We start from the raw sequence: 6,590 nt of genomic DNA, 5'->3' as shown, positions 1-6,590 counted from the left end.
CCCAAAGTACCTGGAAGATAAGAAGAATGGAGTAGAGACTTCAACTTCAGGTATTTTTGTTATTTTATCTACTTCTGGATCATGGGTATTAGATACTGGGTGCGGTTCTCACATTTATACAAATGTGCAGGGGCTGAAAAGAAGTAGAGATTTGGCAAAAGGTGAAGTTGACCTACGAGTTGGCAATGGAGCAAAGGTTGCTGCCTTAGTCGTAGGAACTTATGTATTGACTTTACCTAGTGGTTTAATAATTCAGTTAGAGAACTGTTATTATGTACCTGCAATTAGCAGGAATATTATTTTCGTTTCTTGTTTGGACAAGTTTGGTTTTTCATTCATAATAAAGAACAATTGTTGTTCAATTTATTTGAATGATATATTCTATGCTACTGCACAAATGAACAATGGACTATATGTTCTTGATCTTGAAATGCCTATTTATAACATTAATACTAAAAGGATGAAACCTAATGAGTTAAATCCAACTTACCTTTGGCATTGTCGATTAGGCCACATAAATGAGAAACGCATTTCCAAACTCCATAAAGATGGACTGTTGGACTCTTTTGATTATGAATCATATGAGACATGCAGATCTTGTTTAATTGGAAAGATGACAAAGTCTCCATTCACAGGAAAAGGTGAAAGAGCTAATGATCTTTTGGCCCTCATACATACTGATGTATGTGGACCACTGAACATGCCAGCCAGAGGAGGTTTTCAGTACTTCATCACATTTACTGATAATTTCAGTAGATATGGTTATGTGTATTTAATGAAACATAAATCATAGTCCTTTGAAAAGTTCAAGGAATTCAAGAATGAAGTACAAAAACCAACTAGGTAAGAATATTAAAACTCTTCGATCAGATCGAGGTGGTGAGTATTTAAGCTTAAAGTTTGATGACCATCTGAAAGAGTGTGGGATCCTATCCCAACTTACTCCTCCTGGAACACCCCAATGGAATGGTGTATCTGAGAGAAGAAATCGAACCCTGTTAGACATGGTCCGATCCATGATGAGTCACGCCGATCTTCCAAACTCCTTTTGAGGACATGCACTATTATAGCAGGAAACACAAGTAGTTGTGGAGGAGCAACCTGCTCAAGTAGAACAAGACCAACGTAGGTCAAGCAGGATACGTCACCTACCTGAGAGATATGGATATCTCATAACAGATCAAGGTGATGTATTACTCATGGATCAAGATGAGCCTGTGACCTACTCATGGAATCTTCGTTTTGATGAAACAGTAAAACAATATGGATTCATCAAGAACGAATATGAGCCTTGTGTCTACAAGAAGGTTAGTGGGAGCATGATCGTGTTCCTGGTATTATATGTAGATGACATATTACTCATTGGAAACGATATCCCTACCCTGCAACAAGTAAAGTCTTGGTTGAGGAAATGCCTTTCTATGAAGGACCTAGGTGAAGCAACCTATAAATTAGGAATCAGAATCTATAGAGATAGATCACAAAATGCTTGGCCTAAGTCAGAGTACATAGACAAAGTGCTGAGACGCTTTAATATGAATGGTTCTAATGGTTATGTGTTTTGCTTAAATGGTGGCGCTGTGAGCTAGAAAAGTTCAACCGAGGCCGAGTATATTGTTGCCTCAAGTGCAGCAAAGGAAGTTGTTTGGATCAAAAGTTCCTTAGTGAACTTGACATAGTTCCTAGCATAGTGGATCTCATTGGTCTCTATTATGATAACAATGGTGTTATCGCACAAGCTAAGGAACCTAGATCTCACCAACGATCCAAACACATACTTAGGCGTTATCATCTCATTCGAGAGATAATAGATAGAGGAGATGTGAAAATATGTAGAGTACCTACACTTGACAATATTGATGACCCACTAACAAAGCCTCTTGCGCAGCAGAAGCATGATGGCCATACTAGATCAATGGGCATTAGGGGTATGCCCGATTGGCTCTAGTGCTAGTGGGAGATTGTTGGTGTAAGCCTGATAACATGAAATAATATCACATTTTTGGACTCGATTTATTTAAATTATATTATTATTTTATTCGATTTATTTCATTTTATTCGATATTACTTGGTATTTTCCTTCTATTTATTTCAGGCAACATTATTTGAAGCATGCGTGAAAAACAAAGAAAAGGGGGTGCAAAAAGTATGAGAAACAATTCCACTAAAGCCCAACCCAAAATTGCCTAAGCGCTGAAGCCGTGACGAGCGCCACGCATGGTGTGACGAGCGTCACGCCCTGCTACCTTGTGTTACGAGCGTAACACATGGTGTGACGAACGTCACACTCCACTCCTATATTTTTGGCTTTTGACGCGCAACAGAGGCACGTTGAGCCTATTCTTCTGTTTGACTCGTTGAAGCGTGAAGGTTACTTACTGAAGGAATTTTGTAGGAAACGGTTACAAATTGGAGTAATATAAATAGAGCCAAGGATCCAACCCTGCAGCTCTCGGTCTCTCTCAAAATTTTCCAGTTTTCGGCACTGCATTTATTTTACTGCCTTTTTAATTCTTTCAGCACTTTACTTTCCTAGCAATTTTTATTTCTTTTCTTTTCCAGTCAATCTTTCAAGCATTCAATTAATTTTCTCACAATAGTTTCTACACCGGAAACTATTGTGTAATTTTTACTGGGTCTAACCTTACGTTAGATCATAGTATTTTATTCCTTCGCCTTTATTTTCCTGTCCGATTGAAGATTGCAAGAACAAATCCAACCGGTTTGTGGTGGAGTGTTCAAACATCAAAGTTAGAGAACAATCAAGATTTCTATTAATTTTACAGGTTCTTTAATTTATTGTTTTAATTTATATATGCTCTGCACTGTTATTTATTTATATTGTCTGTCTGATATGGCTGTATGTAAGCATAATTATTGTTTAGGCTTATTTAGCATGTCTGGCTAAATAAACTTAGATATCGGTATGTAAAGTAAGCGGAATGAAGGAATCAAAACTAAGTTGGTTTAAATTTATTTAAAAATACAATCACTCTTTTTATGGTCTCAATTTAAAGAATTAACACCAAAGTTTTTGTACGAGAGTAAAAGACATAAAGAAGTTAAAATCAATAGAACGAAAGTTTGAGCTTTTAATTGGACAGTGTAAATTGGACATTAATTTTAAATCAGGGCGAAAGCAATTTTTAGAATTAATTAAATTCTAATCATTTTCAAAAAGTATTTTTAAAGGTTAAATGTGAGGACGAGAGTTAAGCATTTAAGTTTAATTATATAATCTAAGTCAACAGAGCGAGAGTTTGAGACAAGGGTGTTTAAATGGTTAGTATTTTCTTAAAAAGAGTTTCTATAGATTCTATTGTTTTCAAAAAGTGATTTTGGACTTAACTAATTAGTGACAGCGCACGTTAATATAAAGTCATAGTCTATTCAACAGAGCGAGAGTTTGAGAAAAGGCTTTTAAATTAATAGTGTCTACTGAAAAAATTTATTTTAAAACTACGAAACCAACGAAGATTTGATTCCCTAATTACGACGAATTACATACCGATATCCGCTTATTTGATATTTAATTTAGATCTTATTTTAGTTTTATTTTTTCCCTTAATCAACAAAGTATCATCCGCCTTAGCTTTACGAAGTAACCTTAGAAAACGGTATATCGATTCATAAGTCCCTGTGGGATCGATATCTTTTATTACTACGCGATTAGACTGTGCACTTGCAGTTAATACCCCAATAGACTCATAAAGTCGCGATCAAGTTTTTGGCGCCGTTGCCGGGGACTTTTATTTAGTCGATATCGTAACTCTTCTGTTACGCTGTAGAGACTAAGGCAATTTTTATTTTTTCTTGTCTTTCGTTGATTTGTATGCCACACACTCGCTCACAAGGCGAACCGTACTACTTACGAATCAACGACGTTGAACGATATCTCTGAGTCTTACGACGAATTCGAGAGTATCGTGCTGCAAACAATCTCCCTCCAATCGAAATTCCTGATCTCAAAAATCTTCTTCCTTCGCCGATACCCGAGATGGCAGAACCAGCTCGTGCTCTTCGAGATTACGCCGCTCCATCACAAGATGAGCCGCATTCGAGTATTGCTCCACCCGCAATCGAAGCAAACAACTTCGAACTTAAGCCTTCGCTGTTACAAGCAGTGCAACAGAATCAATTCTCTGGAAATCCTACCGAGGATCCAAACCTTCATTTATCCGTATTTGTCCAATACGCCGATACTGTTAAAGCTAATGGTGTCACTTCAGAGGCAATTCGACTTCGTCTCTTTCCTTTCTCGTTAAGAGATAAAACTAGAAGATGGCTTCAGTCTCTTCCTTCCAACTCAGTCACCACATGGAATGAGTTGAAGAAAGTCTTTCTTTCCCGATATTTTCCTCCAAGCAAAACAGCTATGTTGAGAGCCCAAATAAATGGATTTAAACAGAAAGATAACGAGTCTCTTTTCGAAGCTTGGGAAAGATACAAAGACATGATGAGACTTTGTCCACACCATGGTTTAGAAGACTGGTTAGTAATTCATACCTTCTATAATGGTCTCTTGTACAATACAAGGTTAACAATCGACGCCGCCGCAGGTGGTGCGCTTATGGATAAACCTTACGCCGATGCTTATCAACTTATTGAAAGCATGGCCCAAAACCATTATCAGTGGGGAAGCGACCGAACAATGGTAGAAAAACCTCAAACGAAAAGTGGCATGTACGAGATAAGTAGCCTTGATCATGTTAATGCAAAAGTGGATGCTCTTGCCCAGAAAATTGAAAATCTAAACGTATCACCTCCAGCCACCGTGGTTGCCGTAATTCAAAATTGCGAAGTCTGTGGAATCCAAGGCCACACCCCTACAGATTGTCAACTCCTAACAGGAATCCAAGCAGAGCAAGTGAACTATGCTCAGGGAAATCCCTACTCGCATACCTATAACTCAAACTGGAAGAACCATCCTAATTTCTCATATAAGAGTAATAATGCTTTATACGCACCAGGACAAGCTCCCAGTCAAGCCCCAGCTATACCACCTGGATATCAAAAGCCGACCCCATCTACACCTAACAATAACGTTCCTAGGAAATCCAACTTGGAAATCATGATGGAGAACTTCATAGCTTCTCAACAGCAAACCAATAAAGATTTCTTAAACCAGAATGTACACACTAGCGAACAGATTAAACAACTAGCAAGTAAAGTAGATGCCCTGGCTACCCATAACAAAATGCTGGAAACACAAATATCACAGGTAGCTCAACAACAAGCGCCTACTGCTGCCCCTACTGGTACATTTCCTGGACAGCCCCAACCTAACCCGAAAAGCCACGCTCATGCAATTATATTAAGAAGTGGAACAGAGGTAGAAGGACCACCTGATCCAAGGATTGAAAACCAAAATTCTAAAAAGTCAACTGAGGAAGAAAATAAACCTAAGGAAAAGGATGAGAGTAATAAGGAAACCGTAGAAAAGAAAGAACCTTATATACCTCCACCGTCTTATAAACCACCTATCCCTTATCCTCAAAGGCTTATTAAAACCAAAGACGCGGGCAAATTTAAAAAATTTGTTGACCTACTGAAACAATTAAACGTCACCATTCCGTTTACAGAAGCTATTACACAAATGCCCTCATATGCTAAGTTCTTAAAAGAAATTCTTTCTAATAAAAGGAAACTTGAAGATAGCGAAACCGTTACACTCACTGCTGAGTGCAGCGCTATAATCCAGAATATGCCTCCTAAACTTAAAGATCCTGGTAGTTTCTCTATACCCTGTCACATAGGAAAATTCGTCATAGACAAAGCTCTATGCGATTTAGGAGCCGGTATCAGTGTTATGCCTTTATCCATATGCAAGAAACTGGAAATGGGAGAACTAAGACCAACTAAAATGTCTGTACAATTAGCAGATCGTTCCGTTAGATATCCCGTAGGAATTCTTGAAAACGTTCCCGTACGCATAGGTCAATTCTACATCCCAACCGATTTTATAATTATGGACATAAGAGAAGATGAAGTTACCCCCATTATATTGGGAAGACCTTTCTTAGCAACCGCCGGTGCTATCATAGACGTAAAACGAGGACGGCTCACTTTCGAAGTAGGAGAAGAGAAAATTGAATTCATTCTTTCCCAATTTTTGAAAGCACTTGCAATAGATGACACATGTTACTTCATGGATATCATAGACGAATGCATAAAAGAAACAGAATTAGAAAATGACAAATTGTCTGACTATCGTGTAGAAGACGGACTGAATCATTGTTTAGCAATAACACCGGATCCTACGCAATGCCTCAAGAAACCAAACCTCGACCTGAAAACACTTCCCAAAAATCTGAGATATGAATTCCTAGACTTAGAACTTGAACGACTAGTGATAGTGAATGCAGACCTAGGAAAACTCGAAACCGAAAAACTCCTACATATCTTAAGAAAATATCCAACCGCACTAGGATACAACATCACCGATCTTAAAGGGATAAGTCCTTCTATTTGTATGCACCGCATTATGCTAGAAGAAGACTGTAAAACTTCTAGGGAACATCAGAGGAGACTAAACCCGATCCTGAGTGAGGTAGTGAAAAAGGAAGTAACAAAGTTATTAGAGGCAGGTA

At 38.1% G+C, this 6,590-nt stretch overlaps 1 non-coding gene across 1 annotated transcript; it reads right to left on the bottom strand.

Annotated features, from left to right (window-relative positions):
- Positions 1-4,375: 4,375 nt before the first annotated feature.
- LOC127108968 (small nucleolar RNA R71) lies at positions 4,376-4,482 on the bottom strand. Its single transcript, XR_007796461.1, has one exon. It is a non-coding gene; the product is annotated as a small nucleolar RNA R71 (small nucleolar RNA).
- Between the last annotated feature and the right edge of the window lie 2,108 nt (positions 4,483-6,590).

The sequence above is a fragment of the Lathyrus oleraceus genome, chromosome 7 (assembly GCF_024323335.1).
Source record: "Lathyrus oleraceus cultivar Zhongwan6 chromosome 7, CAAS_Psat_ZW6_1.0, whole genome shotgun sequence".
NCBI classification, from domain to species: Eukaryota; Viridiplantae; Streptophyta; class Magnoliopsida; order Fabales; family Fabaceae; genus Lathyrus; species Lathyrus oleraceus.
Note: the sequence above shows the minus strand (reverse complement) of the source record. Positions and strands in the feature narration are given on the sequence as shown.